The sequence below is a fragment of the Bufo gargarizans genome, chromosome 2 (assembly GCF_014858855.1).
Source record: "Bufo gargarizans isolate SCDJY-AF-19 chromosome 2, ASM1485885v1, whole genome shotgun sequence".
In the NCBI taxonomy this organism is placed as follows: Eukaryota; Metazoa; Chordata; class Amphibia; order Anura; family Bufonidae; genus Bufo; species Bufo gargarizans.
The window spans coordinates 605514262-605533875 of record NC_058081.1 but is presented as its reverse complement, the minus strand read 5'-3'; the positions used below and the strand labels follow the sequence as shown (position 1 = coordinate 605533875).

The window sequence follows — 19614 nt, the reverse complement described above, 5'->3', positions numbered from 1 at the left end:
TGCCTGGATAAAATAATGCAACACAAATGTTATAAAATAATACACCATAATAGATAAACCATAAAATAACTCTAGATCAATAAAATAATACACCATAAGATAAATCAGGATCAATAATATAATATACCATAAGATACACCATAGGATAATTCTAGATCTATGAAATAATACACCATGTTACCAGCAATAATTGTGGAACCACTGTGCCAACCAAGCTAAGCCATGGAGTTCATAGACATAACCAGGTTGAGGTCACGCAGGCAGAGGGCATGTGAATCCAAGAAACAGTCCCTAGAGTCAGGGCAGATGGCACAGGATCAGAATCCAGGCAACAGGCAGAAGACAGAGTACAGGCAGACAAATAGATCAGGGTAACAGGCACAGGACAGGTAAGATGGCAGGCAGGCACACTTGGTCCATAGACAGATAAATGGATTATAGCTCATTCACAGGCTCTAGCAAGACAGCAGAACCAAACAGATCCTAACAGAACCTTTTGCACAGGCCTGGGGTGGGACACACAAAACAGAATATATAGTAGGGCTAATCAGCACCACAAAGCCTAGTACCTGCCCACAGAGCAAGAGGGGGTTAACCCCTACAGTGCTGCAGGTTCAATGAATAAAGACGGATCCACACAGAAAGGCGACGTGTACCATAAGATACACTATAATATAAATCTGGATTTATAAAATAATACACCATTAGATACACCATAAGATAAAACTATATCTTTATATTTCATTGATTAAAGGGGTTGGCCCAAGATAGGCGAGTGTCTGATTGGTAGAGGCCTGATCAACAGGACCTCCACCAATCACAAGAACAGGCATCCCATGTTCTTGTGGTCAAGCCTACATACTTCTGCTTCATTCAGAGTCTTTGGGACTGCAAAAGATAACTTGGTATGTTCAGCAGTCCCTTAGGCTTTAGATAGAACAGTGGTGCAAATACCAAACGACTGCTCCATTCAAAGACCATCATGAGACCCCTATTCTCATAATTGATAGGAGGTTCTAGTAGCCAGACTCCCACTGATCAGACACTTATCACCTATCTAAAGGGATTTTCTACAGTGAAAATCCTCAGAATGACTCAGATAACTCAGAATATGGCACTGTGGTTTTTCACAGTTTTACATGGGTGTTTCTTGTCCTTATATTCCTCAGACAGTTGAAATCCCAGAGGCCAGACCTTCTCAAATTATGAAGTGATGCCATATCCTATATAATCCTATAGGCAATACCTTCATAAGATGCTAATACTCCTTTACAGGGGTATTCTGAGTTTCTGATACTGATGACTTATCCTCAGGATAGGTCATCAGTATCTGATTGGTGCGGTTCCGACTCCTGACACCGCTGCTGATCAGCTGTTTATAGAGGTGTGGCGCTCTACGAATGCTGTGGCCTCTTCCTAGACCAGTGACATCACTTTCATTGGTCACATGGTCTAGAAGCAGCTGAGTCCCATTCCCAAAGGAGTGCAGTAAAGGTCAGACAGATGCTGGTGGTAGGGGACTCTATTATTAGGAGGACAGACAGGGTCATCTGTTGCCGAGACCATGAATGCCCAACAGTGTGTGGTCTTCCGGGTGCTTGGGTTCGGCATATTGTGGATCGGATTGACAGATTGCTGGGTGGGGCTGAGGAAGACCCGGTGGTCATGGTACACATTGGCACCAATGACAAAGTCAGGAGGAGATGGAAGGTCCTTAAAAATGATTTTAGGGAACTAGGAGAGAAGCTCAAGTCCAGGACCTCCAAGGTAGTGTTTTCAGAAATACTACCAGTGCCACGAGCGTCACCAGAAAGACAACTGGAGCTTAGAGAGTTAAATAAGTGGCTCAGAAGCTGGTGAAGGAAAGAAGGGTTTGGGTTCTTAATGGGGATGGTGCAACTGCCCTGGGGGAAAAAATGGTTAGACGGCTGGATGAGCTTTTAAACTAGGATCTGGGGGGGGGGGGGGGGTCATACTGATAAGGGGGTAGATAGTGTAGATAGAGAGTGGGATATAGGAGGGGACAGTGGGGATTTAGTGGGGGCTGGGATTAATGAGGAAAGTACGGAGAAGACTGGGCCGAACTATACACCAATAAAAAATAGAGCTGATGGTAACAAGAACCTGTTGCATACAAACATCAACCAAGGTAACCAAAAAATCCTGGATATTCACTTTTCAGGTAATTGTAATTTAAAATGTATTTTCACAAATGCCAGAAGTCTAGCTAGCAAAGTGGGGGAGTTGGAGGCTATGGTACTAGAAGAACACATAGATGTAGTTGGTGTGGCTGAGACATGGTTGGACTCTTATGGAAAAGGTGGTGGCGTGTGCCTGTATGTGAGGAGTGATCTGAAGACAAGTGTGAATGAGGCAATTGTGGGTGAGGATGGTGAGGATGTGTAAACCTCATGGGTGGAAGTTCAAAAGGGATATAAACACTAGGTAATAGTGACCCTAATGATAATGATCTAGGGGCGCAGGTCACCCAAGCCATCCAACTCAAATCAAGCAACTTTGAGGCTTGCTGGATTTCTCCTATTGGATAGAGAGCTGGTCTTGTATGTCTCATAGTGCACAAGGCTGCCATTGTATGGTATGCTTACTGTACCTGTCTCATGCATAGGTTGTTGGCTTGCACACACCCGGCTTTTAGCATATAGCTTTTGTGTAATTGTTTGTTATAGGTAATGAAATTGCGCGCGCAATACGTCCACATTACACTGCCGATTTTTGCAATCGCTAATTTTCAAATTCTTGAATTTATGGCGAATATTCAGGAAACAATTTGCAAAATATTGCAAATTCGAATATTGCCTATGCCGCTCATCATTAGTAATAATCTCCGTGCTTTATATGTCCTAGGGCAGTGATGGGCAAACTGCGGCTCTCCAGCTGTTGTTAAATTACAAATCCCATCATGTCCTGCTATAGGCGATAGCTGTAGGCAGACTGGGCATACTTGGAGTTGTAGTTTTACAACAGCTGGAGAGCAGAAGTTTGCCCATCCCTGTCCTAGGGGATGTAACACTGGGGGAGTCCCTTGTAGAGAAGGATTTGGGTGTCCTTGTAGATCATAGATTGAATTACAGCATACAATGTCAATCAGCTGCTTCTAAGGCCACCAGGATATTGTCATGCATTAAACGAGGCATGGACTCGCGGGGCAGGGATGTAATACCACTACTTTACAAAGCGCTGGTGCGGCCTCATCTGGAATATGTAGTTCAGTTCTGAAAGGACTCTCTGCAGCTGAAAAATGTACAGAGGAGAGCGACTAAACTTATAAGGGGCATGGAGGGTCTTAGTTATGAAGAAAGATTAAAATAATTTAATTGATTTAGTCTTGAGAAGAGACGTCTAAGGGGGGACATGATTAACCTACACAAATATATAAATGGGCCATACAAGAAATACGGAGAAAAACGGTTCCATGTTATATGCCCTCAAAAGACAAGGGGGCACTGCTCCCTACTGGAGAGGAAAAAGTTACTGTAAGAACTGTGAATCTGTGGAATAGACAGTTTAGAATCAATTCTTGAAAGGATACAACATTAATGCTTATGAAAACGTGTAGAAACCTGAGTCTCACTTCCTTCTGGGATTCGAGTCCCCACCTATCCCTTGGTGGAACTTGATGGATTTATGTCTTTTTTCAACTATGTAACTATGTATAAGTGATTGGGGCTGAGCTGCAATACCAAGCACAGCTGTTGTCCAATGGATGATGCTGTGCTTGGTAAGCTGCGAGGAGGCCGCAGCACTCACTAGAGCACCGCAGCCTCTTCAAACAGCTGATCAGTAGGGTGCTCGGTGTCAGACCCCCACCTATTACGCATTGATGACCTATCCTATCCTGCAAACCCCTTTAACAATTAAAAGGGTGAGCAAACCCCAGTGTTTTTTCCCCCAAAACTGAAATGGTACTAGTACTATGCACATGTATCAGTGGTAGTGACATTATATGACAAAGGTTCAGTGGAATAGACAGATATGGGTGAATAATAATCATGGTAAAAAAAACTAACAGATAAGATATAACTGAAGATCACTGAAGCTGTGTTATTTTCTTAGCCAAAAGAACTTATTAGAAAGCTGCAGAATGACCGGTGGAAAAAACATCTTGTCATCGGTTTTCAGGAGTCCGAGCCTGTGATAACATTATGTGCGGCAAGGCTCAGAGTAAGGAAAATTCCCCTTCTTGGTATACCGGCAATGACATTAACGAATCGCAGAGATCATAAAAAAGGCCATTATTCATAGCACAGAAGTGATCATATTACCACTTGACATTAACAATAAGAAATCCGTGTACTTCTAATATTACGCTTTATAGCTGATGGGATCGCCACTTCACACGGATAGGCAAACCATGTGTGCTCTTATTACACAGCTGTCAATGGCTCTGGATAATAGAAATATGACAATATGATTGAAGGCCTAGGAGTAGGATCGGCTGGAAAAGATACATCTATCACCAAGGTTGGGTGTAATCCATGTAATCGCTTAAATTTCCTCTCCTTACATGAAGCCAAGATGAAATAGAATGAGACAATCCAATATCCTTTCAGGTTTACACGACCTAGACAATTATCTACCAAAGACAGGGAGGCCATTATTGTGTTTAGAGACACATAATACATTCCACTAAATCAAATCAGTGTATTTATCACAAGCGTCGTCTATCTGAACCAATCTGCTTTTTTTCTTATCTCTCCATACATTATGATTTTTCATTTACAGATTCAGTATGGGCAAGCACGGTGGCTCAGTGGTTAGCAACGGTGCCCTGGATTTAAGTCCAACTTAGGACAACATCTGTATGGAGTTTGTATATTCTCTCTGCGTTTGCATGGAGTTTCCTCCTATACACTAGGGGGCACATTTATTAAGACTTATAAAGCTGGCAGTGGATCCGCCAGAGTTCTGAAGAAGCGCCAGCCTCTCAATAGCTTTGGCGCATCTAGCTTCAGTCCTAATTGTAAGACAGCTTCCGAGCGGTCTTAGATTTAGACCATTTTCTACACCTAAAACAGGCATAGAAAATTATGAATGAGACCTGCCTGCCGTCCCCTCCCCTTCCCCAAACATGCAACGCTCACAATTTTATAACTGGCGGGAACGGGGCAAAGTTCAGTCTGCAACTGAAATGCGCCTAAATTAGGCATATTTCAGCTTAGTAAATGACCCCTTAAATACATACTCGGAACCTAGACTGTGAGCCCCAAAGGCGACAGTTAACGATGACAATGGGGGGAATTTATCATTGCTCCTATCATCCCCCTCCCCTAGTTTTCTGACGTAAAAAAAGTTGCAAATCCTGTAATGTTACTACATTGTCCTGTGGTTAGGGCGGGGAGGGGGAAGGGCCAGCGGGCATGGAACATTTATCTTTATTTATGCCGGTTTTCTAAGAGACAAATCTCTGAGATGTTCAGTATGGCATAGAATAAGGCACATTGTACAGCAGTGCAGAATATATCAAGACCAGTGCAGAAATTACAGGTCTTGACAGTTCTCCTGCCAATGTCTGCAAAGTGCTGTAGAATATGTTGCTGCTATATAAGCAAGGGAAATAGGATAAATAATCTTGGTCTAGTTGACTAACATCCAGTGGCATGCCCGAGGTAGGGCAAAGGGGCGGTGCGCCCTGGTTGCCGGCTCCCAGGGGGGTGCCAGAACAGACGCAATGAGCGCTTCCATCAATACAGATAGAAGCTCTCATTGCTGTTCCCGTCATAAAAGGCGGTGCATCTTATAAAGGGAATACTAGCGAGCGCTTCCATAATGGAAGCGCTCACTAGTCTGCAGGAGGAGGGGGAGAGAAGCGCTGTGAGGGCTGTACAGTACTTACCCCTCCTCCTGCTCGCTCTTCTCAGGGCTCGCACTGCTGTATCCTGGCTGCCTGCAGGATGTACAGAGCGCACTCTGACGTGACTCTGCAGGAGGTCAGGTGACTGCAGCGCATGCCTTGAGAAGAGAAGACAGGGAGAGGGGCGACAGGAAGTAACTTACTTTATTATTTTACAGTCTGATCTGAGGTCTGATATGGAGGTCTAATAGGGGTCTCGAGTGGTCTATGGGGTGTCTGAAGGTCTGACTGGGGGGGTCTGAAGGTCTGATTGGGGGAGTCTGGAGGTCTGACTAGGGGTCTGGAGGTCTGACTGGGGGGTCTGGAGGTCTAATGGGGTCTGAAGGTCTCACTGGGGGTCTGATTGGGAGTCTGGAGGTCTAATGGGAGTCTGATTGGGGGTCTGGGGGCCTAATGGGGGTCTGATTTGAAGTCTGGATGTCTGCCTGGGGGGTCTAGAGGTCTAATGGAGGTCTGATTAGGGGTCTGGAGGTCTGACTGGGGAGTCTAGAGGTCTAATAGGGGTCAGATATGGGGGTCTGGAGGTCTAATGGGGGTCTGGAGGTCTGATATGGGGGTCTGGTATGTGGGTCTGGAGGTCTAATAGGGGTCTTATCTGAGGTTTGATATTGGGTCGGGGTCTTACATGGAGGTCGAATCGGGGTCTGATCTGAGGTTTAAATATGGGGTCTGACATAGATGGGGGTTTGGTCTGAAATGGGGGGGGATCTCATTTAGAGTTTTATATGGGGGTCAGATCTGAAAGGAAGGTGTTTTATTATTTATTACTAGCGCACAATATAAAGGGGTGTTTTTGTACTGACGCACTATCTGTGTGGTACCAGTATTTTCAGGGGGACTGTTTCTGCAGGAAAGTATTGGGGAGCACAGTGGACACAATATTGGGGGGGCAGGATAGGGCGTTGAGAAGGTGGGAGGATAATGGAAAAGTAGGAAAGTAAGATGTCTGTTTGTTAAACTCTGCAGAGATGAGGCGCGGCTGAAAGAAGTCACCATGGTGGTCTGGTCTAACAGGAGAAGAAGAGGAAAGAGAATATCTACATCAGAGAAGAGAAGTCACTGGATGTAGGAGGTACATATGTGGCGCTGTATGACCCTGTATGTTCTCTAGCGCTGTATGTAATGTTTTCCTAGTATGTCTTTAAAGGAGTTGTCCGCTTTTTTTTTGTATGAGCGCTGCCTTCTCTGCTCTGTTTACCTGCTCATCACTGCAAATGCTACGGCGATCAGGTGAACAGAACAGAGAAAGCAGCTCTCATATGAGCACTGCCCTCTCTTCAAACAGCTGGGGGCACAGAGGGCATTACTACTATGGAGGGGGCACAGAGAGCATTACTAATGTGAAGGGGGCACAATGGGCATTTCTATTATGGAGGGGGCACAGAGCCAGAGGGCATTATTACAATGAAGGGGGCACAGTGGGCATTATTACTGTGAAGGGGGCACAGTGGGCATTATTATTGTGAAGGGAGCACAATGGGCATTATTACTGTGAAGGGGGCACAATGGGGATTTCTACTATGGAGGGGGCAGAGAGGGCATTACTAGCACAATGGGCATTACTATTATTAAGGGGGCTCAATGGGCATCATTACTATGAAGGGGCAAAATGGGCATTATTACTATGAAGGGGCAAAATGGGCATTATTACTATGAAGGGGGCACAGTGGGCATTATTACTGTAAAGGGGGCACAATGGGGATTATTACTGTGAAGGGGGCACAAAGGGGATTATTACTGTGAAGGGGGCACAAAGGGGATTATTACTGTGAAGGGCGGCACAAAGAGGGCATTACAGCTGTGAAAGGGGCACAGAGAGGACATAACTACTGTGAGAGGGCACAATGTAGGCATAACTACTGTAAGGGGGCACACATCTGTACAAAACTACTGTGAAGGTTGTACAATGAGTGCAATACTACTGTGAGATGGTACAATTTTTTTTTAAGTATTGGGGGGGGGGGCAGAGAAAATACCCGCCCCGGGTGCCAAACACCCTAGGCACACCACTGCTAACATCTTAAAAACAATACTGTTAAGAGAGGCTGTAGGCTGTGCATCAAACTGAAAAAGAAATTTGGGAGAAGAATTGCTAAGAACACTCCCATTGGTTAGAAGAAGTTGACTAATGGCACAGCCACATGGTCAGTTTTCCTGGGGCAGTTTTGGCAGCCAAAATTAGAAGAGGATTATAAAAGGAGAGAAAATATAAAGGACGGAAACAACAGATTTCACTCCTAGTTTTGGCTTCCAAAACTGCATGCAGAAAACCTGACCGTTTGGCTTTCCTCACCATGCACTTCCCAAAAGTCCTTTTAAGTTGGATGCAGGCATAGTCTATGGTTTCTCACAACTGAAAGTTTGTCCTCAGTTGCTGAGTAGTCACTGCCAGAATTTTAAATGTCAAGCTGGAAATTTAAGTGAAAAGGAATACAAGGCTTTTAGCAGAGATGGAGAAGATGAGAGCAGCCCTGGGATGAGATTAGTGATGTCACCGATCCTGGCAGGAACATCGCTTCTCGTGAGATTACCAGCCAGTTGAAACAAATCCATTCTGCTGATATTGAGACGAGAAGGCCAAGGAATCTCCACAAAGGCAGAAAAGTCCTTCAGGCTTGGGTTCTCCATGGGCTTTGCTGTCAACGGGGAGCCTGGCAGGGGGTCTGCAGGCATCCTCATCAGATATATTTTGATACATTATCCTGAAAATACTATAGAGGAGCAAAGCTTCTGTATGTGTATCGTCTACATGTTTGCAGTATTGGTAGGATATCAGATCTTTTTACCGCTATGACTTTCTTGCTGAGCTTCCCTGGGTCTACAGAAAGTCAGGCTCAGTTATATTGCTCCGTATGGTGCCAATGAGATATCTTGCAGAAAGAATGTACTGCAATTATTATCCCTCCAGTCCCAAAGGTGAACACTTCCCACAAATGGATATTTTCTGAGAGCTGTTAGGAGATATTTCACCAAAGCAGAGGGGTCAGCAGTCTTTCAGAATACTACGATCCTCCCGAGCCCGCAGCTGTAGATTTTGGTATGTAAACTGCTGTTTGACTTTACAAAACGTGTCACCGATTTCAAATTAGCTCATTCGTAGATGTCCGTAACCCCTTTAAAACTGGGGGGGATTGTTCTTGTCGAGACGCTGTGCTGCTGCTTATAATGCAGACGAGTCTCTCTGTCAGGGGAGTGAGGAATGTAATATCGGTGCTTGAGCAGGACAGTACATATGGTTTTCACAGAAACCAATTACTCCCCTGCAGAGCTGACACTCTAATTTTTGTGCCTAATGAACAAGGAAATAAAAGAACTCGCCCGAAACCACAAGAGCAAAATGCTGGGATTGGAGCGGGGTCTGCAATGACCTGACTATTAAACTGCCCCCACTGTGCTGAAATTTCCACAAATTCAGGCTTGGTTTCCTGTCTCGGTCATTTACACTAAGAGGGATTTCACTTTTGCGCTTTGTTTGGACAAATATACAAACTAAGTTGCTTCTCCAAAATGACCTCTTCTTCTAAGAGGAAGCAATTATGTAAAAATGGGACTTATCCCAGCACAACTTTTGAAAAAAGTAATGCATAAAATGATGAAAAAGAGAGAATAAGCACCAGCAGCTGTAGAAAATTAAACGGTCGGGGGGATTTAAGAGGTAATTAACTTACAAATGTCATCACATAGCAAGCCCTGGGCAAGCAGAATGTGCCGCACTGAGTGTCTGATGTGATGTAGGAACACAAGAGCTAGCCAGTTATGCCCCCATACCAGTAGTGAGATTTCACTAGCTTAAGGTATTGGGAGACATATTACTTTCACAATTTAAAGTCATACAGATGTTCATCCATTTGGCTGGTCTATTGAGCTCTAGGTGGCGGAAGTATCTCAAGCCTCTCAAACTGGGTCTTTTATTGTCACCAGATAGTCTGGCCAATTTTTGTTTCGATGAGCTGCAGTACCCAAGAGTGGCCACTAGACAGTGCATGGCACTGTGCTGCCCTGACTTTGTACACAGTTTTTTTCTGAAATCAGTGGCTGCCACTATAGGCTGAATGGTGGGGGTGCTGGGTGTCAGACCCCACCCATCTCATATTGATGACAGTCTCTATATGGCTGCTGCAGACATATCTAATTACTATGGCAGAGAAAGGAGAAGTGCATCATGGGTTTGATTGGATACAGGAACAGGAAGTGCTACATACAGGATGGAAAGAAACAAAAAGTCCAAACTGAAAAAATAAATAAAACATATGGGAAAGATGTACATGAAGTAAGCATCTACAGGAGCATCTACGGAAAACCCTTTTAAAGTGCTGATGAGCCAATCAGATCCACAGCTGATTAAAAACAGGATATCATTATTTCCCCAAAATGACAAATAAAATGACTTGAAATAAGATAATTAGATCCATCAGCTTGTTGATGGTTTCCAAATGACAAGAAGAGATATTCTACAGTAATAGCACAATAGATGGAGCTACTGGATAAAGCAACCCAACAGCTATAGCAAATGGTTGCATGGCAATCTGCTATAACAATCACACCCTTCCCTAATCCCTAGTGGATATGCCATTAAATATGCCAATAAACCACCTTTAAGATCTTCGCTAGAAATGTTTCTGTTCTGTTGTAGTTCTACATCCTAAAAATATATATATATTTTGTAGGAAGCATGAATTCCAACAGCAGCTTTTTGGCTCGAGCATTACAATGCCACGTGAAAGGATTTTGGAAAAGAAATTCAATTCTCATTATGTTCTGCACAAATCCGCCCAACAGCAGCACTGGACGTTATCTTTCAGCTGTAACATAATAAGCAGGCTGTCTGCAGCCGGAGTGTTTCCTGCGAGCTGATACCTGCAGAGCAAGCAGCATATAATGGAGTCTGGGGTGGGAGGGGAGCGATCGGAAAGTTCCAAAGCTGTATCATCATGTCATCTAAACCAAATCCCACCAAACATCTCTGCCATGTACAGGTGGACACCTTACATGTTCACATGTTTTATGCGCTGTTCACATTTGATAGACACCATGCCAGAACCTGGCGTATCTCATTATAAGTAAATGGGGTCTGTAAGATGAAACATAAGTAGTCCTATACATAGAAAAATGTACTATTTAGAGGAGGATCATGGGTGTCGTAGGTCTACAATGAAGTTACGTCACTAATGGACAGGCTATATAGAATTTACATATACAAGATATACAATTGTACAGTGGGACCTCCAACCAGAAGGAACACATTACTGTGCATTTACAAAAGTCATTGCCCTGCTGAATCATCCTAGTCTGCAAACTTTGGGCCTCCCAAGGTACTGAGGCCCTGTTACTATTGACACTTATGCAATCCGCTCATCTTGCAAAAACTGACTTGTCTCCATATCAACTACTGTACTAACACCTACACCATGTGCTCAATAACATCCTATCAATTTCAGAAGATATCAGGTAATTCTCCAATATTAAGATCACTCAGGGCTTTTAAAGTTGTTCAGGATTTCTGAAGTGCCACCATCTAGGCACATAACATATCACCTGGTTCTTATCAAATAGGGGTGTACACAGAGATGTCATAGGGTCTTATAGTAAAACGTAGTAAGGGCCCCCTCCCAATGAGATTTTTTTAATTAAGTGGAGGAATTCAATTTTAAAAAAGTTGTCTTCTGTCTCACCCACTTTACCCAACTTTGTTGGAAAAAGTGGAACATGTCCTTTATAAATGTAGTGCTTATTCTGTACAACATATTTCTCAATATATTTACACAAAAAACTATAATAAATACCCTAAAAAATTTCCCTCATACTAAATTTGAAATCCTCTGCTTCCTTTCATATACCATAGTATGTGATAAAACTGTCTGACTGCAGCCACCACCAAGGGGAGCTCAATGAAATGAAATGGAAGCTGTAAAAATCTCTTTGCACTAATCTCCCTCTAGTGGCTGATGCAGGAAAATGCTGTGGTTTTACGTTGGGCAGTAAGAGTTCAGTGCAAGATCCCCTCTCACCACAAGCCCCATAGCAGTGGTGTGGTGTGCCTTCATGGTGAGTATGGCACTGTTATTAAGAATAAAGTAAATCTAGAAAAATAGAGAAATATTGACTGCACCACATACTGTATACAAGAAGGGAGATGCCTTCATTGAGCAGTCACATTCCCAGTTTAGTTTTCTTGTTAGTTTCTTGTAACGGCTGAAGAAAACTGTCATAAAAACTGCACTGCCCTTAAGAGTGTATTGTGCACATATGGCAAGTTTAACTGAACTAAAAGCAATAAAATATAGTTTATCATGGACGTCTGGAATTTCTGAACCCTGATGTGTCCACAAATGAATCCTCTTTTGAGGTTTCAGATGATCTCTTCTCAGAACTGACAACTCTTCCCCTTTTTCTGGAGCTCAGTTAATTGATAGTCTGAAGTGGTCAAATATCTCTATACAAACCAAATAATCGTAAATCTAGGACACCTGTTCGTCAAGAATACCATACCCCGACTGACGTCTGACGTCAAATACGTAGAGCCAGCGAGATACGGTATGGTAACGGGTTAACAAGGCGTGACGTTACGCCCTCCTGGAGGAGCGGGTAAGGTCAGCTTGGTACAGTGTTCACAGACTCCTCCTGTCCACACGCGCACCGAGAGGCAAGCTGAGAGAGCCCTTTCACTCTCCCAGTGAAACAGCGTGTTCTCAGCCCGGGTATACTGCCACCAGTTTCTTGTTTGAAATAAACCCGGTCCGCTAACGGGTTTATATAGGGTAAGAAACCAACCCGCGGTAGCGTATAACTAGGCCGAAACACGGACATGGGGATTCGTGATTGAGATGCAAGGACAGCACAAGATTAAATTATAGATTTAATTGCCTTAAGGGCGCACTAGACCTAACACAATATACACACAAAGAATATATACAGTGGTCTGAGGTTACAAATACAGATGGCGTGGTACAGACAGGGTTAAGCAGAACAAAAGTCAGTTTACCAGGTATAGGAGTCCTTTGGGTAGTGATAAGTTCTTAGCTGTGGTCACATGGGAAGCAGTAATGTCAGCTGGTTGTAGGTCCCTCTAAACACATGGCATGATGTGACATCCCTTCAGAGAAAGACATGCCCGCTTGCTGGCATAAGCGTTTTAACCTGTAGCTGGCCCCTCCCCCTCGGCCTCTGGGAGGGGTCCACTCCCTCTGCTGGGCTGGCAGCACATGAGCAACAAAACCGATTAGGGCTCATGGCTCAAGACCAGAATGTCGCAAGGAGGTGGTTCTAGGACCTATGGATCCGCCTGGGTTCCGGCTACCAGTAGAGTCCAAGCATGGTACCGTTATTTGGTTTCTGTGGGGAGATATGTATATCTCCCCTCCCTGGCATCCCACCACCAAACTATGACCACGGGCGTGTTCATCGTAGCCACAGGGACACAAATATGCAGTTGGTTTATGTCTGTGATAGATGGGCAATTCATAATTCCTTATGAATCGCCAGTTCTGTGATGTCTGATAATGTTCATTGAACTGGTGGAATGGCCTAGACCCCCTGCAGACAGGTTTTTCCTGCTCCCTTAGCTAGATTCCTGGCTGGCTGAATGGAGGTGAGAAATTGTAAAGAAAGGTGGCCTGCAAGAAGTTCTCTGCCAAATGGCTGAGCTTTGAAGCAGCACCCCCCTGTGGAGTTCACTACCTCTGCTATCTGACAGCCGATGGCTGGTGTGGGAACATGGCTGACATAAAATAATAATCCATATTCCTTACAACCTGACAATATAAGTGTACTGTGACTCTCAGGGGAGCATATCCATGTCTACCTGTAGCTAAAGGTATAAAAAAGTTAAAACTTACAGCAATGACATTTTCTGGACTCTCTAAAAAAAAAGGACTACAAGCAGGGGCGTTGTTAGGTCAAAACATTCAGGGCTTGAGCCCCGGATGTTTTGTCCAGTGCCCCGAATGTTATGCTGGCCTACTAGCATTTATTTATTTATTTGGCTATTCCCCACCACCCTTGTACTTGTTTCGCTACTTGCGGGCTGCGCAGGCATGAGTTCAGTCACTTTGGTGCGCAATCCCATCCTGTGGCGAGTGATCCCACGAGACCCGGCACTGTAGGTCACGGGTCTCGCGGGATCACATGCCTCAGGACGGGATTGTGCACCGAAGTGACTGAACTCAGGCCCACGCAGCCTGCAAGTAGCAGATCAGTGGAACAAGTACAAGGGGGGTGGGGGGTTGATCTGTGGGGTTTCCCAGATGGCTAGGCCCTTCACAGTAGTTATCAACCCCTTTCAGCAGTCCCCCATTCACTGAAAGGGGGCTGCTGAAAGGGGTTAATAACTACTGTGAAGGGGGACTGCTAAAGGGTGTTAATAACTACTGTGAAGGGCATTCCCCCCCACTGGTGATGGGGGCGTGGCTTCACAGGGGCGTGGTACAGTAGGCTTGTGCCCCGGATGTTTTCAGACCCTAGCAACGACCCTGACTACAAGTGATGGGGAGACCAACGCTCAGATTATCTGTGGCAGTAGTGATGTGAACTGCACCAGTACTATTAAAAAGTGCACACTGTCTGCAGGATCAACCCTATTAAGCAAGGCATGCAGTCTGGTAGAATTGATCCTGCTGATTAAAATGATACCTCACTTGTGAAAATCACTTGTGGCATCCCTGAGAACAAAGACTTTTATAGGGTCATTTATCAAACTTTTGTAAAATAGAACTGGTTTAGTTGCCCATAGCAACCAATCAGATTCCACTTCTCATTTTGGACAGCTCCTTTGGAAAATGAAAGGAGGAATCTGATTGGTTGCTATGGGCAACAAAGCTAGTTCTACTTTACACCAGTTGGATAAATTACCCCATTATTATTTATGCAAATGAGGGTTTCAGTGCACCGAGGGGTGGGACCTCAGCTCCTCAGCCTCCTAGTGCTGGCCATGCCCCTAGGTACATTAACTCCCTAATTTGCATAAAGAATACAAGTCAACCGCTATTCCCAAGACAGGTATCATTTTAATCAGCAGGATCAAGCTTACCAGGCAGTACACCTTGCTAGGTAGGCGCTCTCTAGAGCTCCTTGCCTATGGCAGACCATGCGCATGTAGCTGTTGTCCAAAGTGTCCTTATGGTTTCACACTCTACGTGTCCACTCAAGCTGGGCCCACATGGAGACTTTGGCCATGACAAGGGTCGCATGACCAAAGATTGCTGTGCAGCAGTGCTAAATGGGATTGAAATGTAACCTATAAGTTGTCGTGACCCCAGAATCATAACAGATCCAGCAGTGTTGGACTTTTTGCAATTCTGAGACCATGGTCCCAGAAACTTGGCTCCACAGCCAGTCACAATGTAGCTCCAGCCATACAGCACCTCTGTACGGTATTATAGGGAAGGGCTTCTTAATGGGCCACCTTACCTGTCACTGATGGGATGATCATGACATCACCTGTCAGTTCTCTTTGGTCTTCTTCTTGAACTGACATATGTTCCTATTGTACATGTCATTGTTGTGTCTCACAATACTTATCTTTGGACTAAGACGGGAAGAAACGTGTCATTGTAAAGTGGTGAGCATGTGCAGGCATTTCTCTAATAAACTTCAGAAAGGCTGTCATTTTCCAGAGCTGCAGGCTGGAGACGAAGTGGAGTTTATTATCTGCCTGTTGTATAAACACAATTGCTTTTATGAAGGCGTTTAATTGAATTACTACATTTCAAATTAAAAGGAGGCATTTTGCATTGTGCTGCGCTGACAAGGGAAAACAAACTCCTCCAGAAACTAGACAGAAAGACAAATCCATGCTGCCATCAATCAAGTGTGGAGAGAAAAAACAAGTCAGGTGACAATACAATGCCTTCTTGTAGAATGGATTGACTTGGTACACTGCTATAGACAGAGCCAGACGTGCATGGAGGCGGAATAGCACGGAAAACCACCTGCACTGTCACCTGCACTGATACCTCAATAATGATCCTTCACATTTCACATAAAGGGGGTTTGTCACTAGGAAATTCACTGTTAAACCAGGCACACTGCGTTGTAGGACTTGCTCAGCTGAATTTGGGGGATACTATATCTCCATATGGAGACAGCCTTATAGGCCAGGAAATGCTCCTCTGGAGTTCTGGGAAGAGGGTTACCAAACAAGCTCGGCCTCTAATACTATTAGATGTAAAATAGCTATCCTATACGTTAGTGTTTAACCTTTTAAACAGGCCTTAAGACATGACTTGGATGATAATTAAGTCAGCACCTCATCTGCAGAGAGTACTGGCCTAATTGGGTGGGAGGTCAGGTTTTGGGGAATACTTTCTTATGGAGAATGCCTAATTGGCGTGATACTAGTATCCCCCAAATCCTGACCAAGGCCTCCCACCTAGTTAAGCCAGTAATCTCTGCTTTAATGAGGGGCAATCACCCCAAAACAATTGTCAGCAGATGAAGTGCTGGGTTAGTTATTATCCAAGTTAAGTCAATGTCCCTGACACCTCATGTAACAGGCAGTCGGTAGGTGAGGCAGGCGGTAAATTAGCAGGCTAATGCTTTTTTTTAAGTTTCATTAGTCTTAAAAACAAATTGTGACTTACAGAACATTTTACCACATTAGGAAAGAGGATAGTGATAACAAGCTCACAATTAAAAAAAAAGTGTGTTGCCTGCTCAAGCAGGTCTTTCTCCTTACTCCCCTTTGTGGACATTGTGGGTGATATTATTTGCCAATTTTATGACAATTTTAATAATGTTATATGTTTTTTTATATTGCAGTGAAAATAGTACCATAGATCTTTCTATAAGGGAACTAAAATCTGAATGAACATACTATGATATAAAACGGAGTTACTCTCCCATCACAGAGCCCATTTAAACATTTCTGTGCTGCAAGGCGACACTAACACAAATGTAATAGCAAGATTTCTAGTAAAATAAGGGAATGGATCATGAGAAAAGAGCACAACATTTAAATCAGATTTGTATAATAAACACATATGGTATCTTTATTTGATGTAACAAAAAAAATCTGAAATATTTCAAGTTTTTAAACAGGCTACTGGCTCACTTGTAAGCTTTGCCGATGGTCACCCTGACCCTCAGCAGAGTCATCTCTCTATGATTAGAAAGTGGGGTTAACAGAGTAATCTTATCAATAGGGGACAATAGGGGACAAAGGTTTCATGATAGAAAACAACAATATGGGGGGCGTGGCCTAGCAGCGCATGGATCAGGACGTGTGAGCGCTTAGCTCCGCCACCAAGCCGCTTCTTTAGCTGCTATGAGCCAGCTACACAGACCCCCTTCATGGACAGAAAGCTGCCCAGAAAGCCCTCGCAAGGGGCCCTACCTCCAGCAGACTTTCCACGGCAGGGCACCCTCCGGGACTTCGTCCTGCACTCTGAACAGAACGCGCCGCTGCTTCTCCCACCAGGCCCGACGGCTCCTGCTGGCGTCAGCTCCCCCAGTGCTGCAGGACCCCAGAGGACCATGATCCCTCCACAGACCAGGCGAACACACTGGAAATAGTGCCCGAGCAAGCCTCAGCCTCTCTGGGCCCAGCAAGGACACCCTGCATCCAAGATAATGCCCGCACATACTGAGCCGGTGGAGTCCGGGGAGGCCCTCCCCCAGGTCTGTGCGCAACTGAATTACCCTGACCCCCCCCGAAAACACCCTCACCCCCAGCTTTCCCCCAACAGAAGGGGACCCCTGGAGGCAAATACCAACTCAGCAGAGCCCTCTGTTCTCCTCTCCTCCCTGCAACTGGAGGATGACATAGGAGCTACCCCCTCCATGCAGCGGTATGCTGCTTCTACCCCTGCTCATTCTCCGTATTCTGACCGTGAATCCCCCAGCAGCCCCCTGCATGTGGACTGGGCTCCCATAGTCTTCCAGCTGCCCACCAAAGGGGATTTGCAAGTCCTGGTTACTGAGGTCACCGCCACATGCCGCTCCGAAATTTCAGCGGTCAGACGCGATCTGCACTCTATTGCCGTCCGGGTGGAAACCCTTGAGAAGGAACACAAATCTACACGGTCCTGTGTGTCCCAATTCCATACCTCGGTGTCCTCACAGAACGCAGGACTCTGCGAGTTACAGTGTCACGTAGAAGATCTAGACAACCGTGGAAGGAGGAATAACATCAGGATCCGTAGCCTCCCAGAATCCGCAGGGGAGGAAGATATACAGGGAACCCTGGATGCGCTCTTCAACAAAATTATGGGGGACCCCCGTCCCGCACTTCTAAATTGGATAGAGCCCACAGAGCCCTCCGATCCAAAGGGTCCACCCCCCATCCCAGGGATATTATATGCTGCATCCTTGATTTCACCCAGAAAGCGGCGATAATAGCATAAGGCAGAAACATCCTGGACTTTAAAGGGGTCCGGGTTCAGCATTTTCAAGATCTGTCATGGATCACGTTGCAAAAGTGTCGACATCTTCGCCCCCTACTGGACGCCCTAAGAGACAACCAAATCCCGTACCGTTGGTGGTTTCCTTTCGCCCTAAACGCCCGGATAAATAGCCGCACAATGTGGTCTTGCGCACTTACGCTGACCTCGATCCATTTTGTGCTGCGCTGGACCTACCAGTACCTAACCTCTCTGATTGGGAGCTTACCACCCTACACCATCTACCCGCTGGTCTGGCAGGACGCGAGTGGACCCAAGCGACGCCGACTACCTTCACCCATTGTGGGGTCTGCTGATCCTAGAGGAACATCCCCTGCATCCAGAATGGCGTCGCCGGAAACCAGAGGAGCCACTCCCCATCGCTGAGGGACCCACCACCGTACCTGAACGTTCATTGTCTGTCCCACCTTTATTCTAGGGTCCTCATTATCACAGTTTGCTCAGGGTCCAGAATTACATAATGGTGACAGTGGGGCTCAGTAAGTCTACCCTGCGGGCTTTAGGTCTAGCTGGGTTGGTCCCTCTACAGACCAGTCTTTTTGATTAGTCGGTTTGTTATACAGATACAGTCCCTTGACTGTTTTCTTTGTTTCTCTTTTGTGTGGTTTTGTGGTGTCCGCGTCCCCCTACTTCCTATTGTTTCCTAGAAAATCCCCCCTCTACCCTCTTCCCACCCACCCTTATTTTTCCTCGCCTACACTTTATTTTATCCCGCAGGTAACAGATTGGAGGAAGCTCCTTCTCCACTGAGAACATCTCCAGGTGCACAGCCCCTACCTACAAGGCGGGTAAGACACATTGTTACCCTTCCCTACCACAATGGTCAGGTGTGTCACCTTGAACATTAAGGGGCTGGGCTCCAATACCAAGAGACGCTTGGTGCTCTGGGAACTCTGCAATCTGAGGGCGGATGTGGCCTTTCTCCAGGAGACCCACTTCAACCAGACGGATCTTTTGCCAAACACCACTATCCACATGCCTACATAGCTAACCATAGTCGCAGAAAAGCAGGTGTAGCCATACTGCTATCAGCCTCCTGTCCCATTTCAATAACCTCCTCCCACATAGACCCAGCAGGCTTCTATGTCATTTTAGAAGGATCGTATCAGGGCCGCCCTATGATACTTTGTACTGTGTACGCCCCTAACACCTCCCAACTCCAGTTTATGCGTCGGGTCCTCAGTAAACTTCAGGGACTATCACCGGCTGTGTGAATTTTGGGCGGAGATTTTAATATCCTTTTTTCCAAAACCGCAGACTGGTAGTCCCTCCTCTCCAACCCTCCACCTTTGGCCCAGGGTCGCCTGGCCCTGGATTTTCATGCTGTGATCAGGAGATACGCCCTTT

At 45.4% G+C, this 19614-nt stretch overlaps 1 protein-coding gene across 5 annotated transcripts in view; it reads right to left on the bottom strand.

Annotated features, from left to right (window-relative positions):
* The window catches only part of PKNOX2 (PBX/knotted 1 homeobox 2), a 293301-nt gene that overhangs the window by 187628 nt on the left and 86059 nt on the right, over window positions 1-19614 (bottom strand). Inside the window, exon 1 of one of the 5 annotated variants that reach the window (XM_044281993.1) lies at window positions 12855-12870. The exons of the other annotated variants lie outside the window; for them this stretch is intronic. The gene's annotated coding sequence lies outside the window, so the exon portion shown is untranslated. Of the gene's footprint in view, window positions 1-12854; window positions 12871-19614 lie in introns of those variants that run through there. 5 annotated transcript variants of the gene reach the window in all.